Raw genomic sequence first — 2839 nt, 5'->3', positions numbered from 1 at the left:
GAAGACCACTTAAATCGATCAAAATTAAATTTTTTAGGATGTATCACACCAACACACTTACAGAAAAGCGAATAAAAGACGATAAATAATATGCCTTTACAGCAATAATCAAAATGAAATAAATTTAAAGAGGAGAAAAGTTGAAATCACTGTAGGGTGTTGAAGACAAACCACCACCGCTATGGAGGAGGCGCTGGAGTTGGGGTGTTCGAAGGACACTAAGGAGAGGATGGATGGCTTCGAGCGTCTCAACACAACCAGCTATCTTGTAGAGTTCAACACAATCAAAGAAAAAAAAGAATAATTTTTATACACTAAAAAAATAATAGTGGAATACACTTCAGTACAAAAGCGAGATTGGAGTGGTTAATGATTATTTTTGCATGTACATACATGGCAATGTTGTGAACTATTTGAGGCTATATTTTGCCAATATATCATCGTTTTTTTTTCTAAATATGAAAGATATTAAAAATTATATATATTAATGCTATTGTATTATTATGATGATTGATAATGAATGAAATTGATTTTTAAAATAGAAATATTTTAATAAGTTTTTAAAAAAATTTCCATAATATAGTATTAAAATGCTTTCTTGAAATTTGGTGTGAAAAAATAACATACCTGTGAAGACCTTTGTTGTTGATTTACGACTTCATTTTGGATAGAAAGCATGCTATTGACATTGTTGTCTGATATATGATATCCCGAACTCGTGGCTTTCATTTTTCAATGTTTAGATATCTGCAAGAGACACTATATTCTCATTACATCAAATTCAACCTAAAGCATAATCTGTCACTAAATATGATAAATTTATTGTAAGTTGTGATATGAAAAAATTAAATGAAAACTTGATAAATTTAGCATGATAACTTGTATTGATTCTCAAACATAGATGGCATGTAAAACAGAGAAAATTAAGAAAAAAAGTGTTCGACTCCAGTATGCAAAGCTCAAAAAATACAGGATTTTGATGTGAATTTTATTCATTGAAATTACATTAGTTTATATATTTGAAATTGTTCAAGTGATAGATATTAAAATGAGTAAATTCTATTGATGTGTTTAAGAAGTAAAACGAAGACAAATATATGATCATATTGCTAGACGGAGGCAGATATCCTATAATAGACACAAATGAAAAGGACATATCTCCATAATTCTTATGAAGCGAACACCCAGGCTTCAAATTAGGAAAGTCAGAATTCCAGAATTTGGATGCTAAAGATAGTAAATTTAGCTCGGCGATTCCCAAACAAAAAGAAATGTAAATGCACAATCAACACATGGATATGAAAGAAATCAAAACCGACCAACATGAGCAACTTCTTTACTGTAAGCATCCATACTTTATCCTTCATCGCATAATATTTCTTCTAAAATATTGAGAAACAGAACCTTGAATCGGTGGTCAGGTTAATCGACTTTACTGAGAAATCAAAGGGAGCCCCCGATAGAGCAAAGATCTGTAAATTAGCAGAGATGAGAAAAAACCGGGAGAAAAATGATCGAAAAAGAAGGAAATATACGCAGAGTATCAAAAAATTTGAAAATTCAGCATAAAAAGTGGATCTAATTACGTGAGTAGATTACTTGTAGTGTTCCTTGCCTAGTTCCTAACCTCAAATAATTTTCAGTAAATTATAATTTGCGGCAACTTGTATTGATTCTCAAACATAGATGGCATGTAAAACAGAAAAAATTAATAAAAAATAGTTCGAGTCCAGTATGCGAAGCTCGAACAATACAGGATTTTGATATGAATTTTATTCATTGAAATTACAGTAGTTTAGATATTTGAAATTGTTCCAGTGATAGATATTAAAATGATTAAATTGTAGTGATGTGTTTAAGAAGAGCTTCGTAAATTTTATTTCAGGAATCTTCACAGAATTCTCCAACTTTCCATTGCTTTGTGCCATTTTTCTCTCTCTCACTCTCTATCTTTGAAAAAATATATTACGATGTGATTTATATGGAAATGGGAATATCAAGTCAACTTTAGAGAAACAACAAACCACTTTAAAAAAATGATCAATACAGCAAATCACGATTTCCGTAGCAAACTCAATCCAAGCAACTACAGGCGTCCCACCGTTGAGGTTCAGATCGTTTTTCACAGAATTATCACAGAAAAATGCAATTACCGTAGGAAGTTGCAGCGGCGGTTGGGAGAAGATGAAGTTGTTTTGGAAGGGAAATGCCGGAGGCGGAGGGGAGTTGACCGACAAACTGATTATATCCAACCCCAAATGACTAAACAGAATGAATTCATCCGCATATGATACCTGTCGTCAGAATCAAATTTACCAATACTCAAATGAAAACATTGTTGTAGAAATTAAGGCAAACCAAATAAGATTATTATTCCAAATGTACCGTAATCTGATCGTAAAGGGCTGCTGTATTTGTTGATCTTTGAACTACAATTGTTATTGTCCTTCCATAAATGTTAGTACAATTTTTATGCTTGAGAAACAGATTTAACCTAGATCTGAAAAATGAAAAAAAGGGAGTGGAGTTTTAGACGCTGTGGTCGTTTGGGATTTGGGAGAGAAGGAGATATTCTGATTAGGGTGAAACGGTGAAAAACGTGGAGTGGAGTGGAGAGGGAGAGGGAGAGGGAGAGTGAGAGTGAGAGTGAGGGTATTTTAGGGATTTCAAAAAACAGACCAAAGACAGTTACTCTAAGATTCTTAGCTTTAATAAATAGTAAAATATATATATATATATATATATATATATATATATATATATATATATATATATATATATATATATATATATATATTGCATGATAATGTATGGATGGTGTTGGAAACTAAATTTCAGT

The 2839-nt window shown here is 31.7% G+C and overlaps 1 long non-coding RNA gene across 2 annotated transcripts; it reads right to left on the bottom strand.

Moving 5' to 3' along the window:
• Positions 1 to 1181: 1181 nt before the first annotated feature.
• LOC140836185 (uncharacterized) lies at positions 1182 to 2579 on the bottom strand. Of its 2 annotated transcripts, XR_012119011.1 has the most exons (3): positions 2386 to 2579; positions 2154 to 2294; positions 1182 to 1472 (listed from the first exon to the last, which is right to left on the bottom strand). It is a non-coding gene; the product is annotated as an uncharacterized lncRNA (long non-coding RNA). The 2 variants fall into 2 exon arrangements; XR_012119010.1 differs by lacking the exon at positions 1182 to 1472 and having other exon boundaries at positions 1936 to 2294; positions 2386 to 2572.
• Between the last annotated feature and the right edge of the window lie 260 nt (positions 2580 to 2839).

Source organism: Primulina eburnea, chromosome 7 (assembly GCF_022965805.1).
Source record: "Primulina eburnea isolate SZY01 chromosome 7, ASM2296580v1, whole genome shotgun sequence".
NCBI classification, from domain to species: Eukaryota; Viridiplantae; Streptophyta; class Magnoliopsida; order Lamiales; family Gesneriaceae; genus Primulina; species Primulina eburnea.
This window is presented reverse-complemented; position numbering and strand designations above follow the sequence as displayed.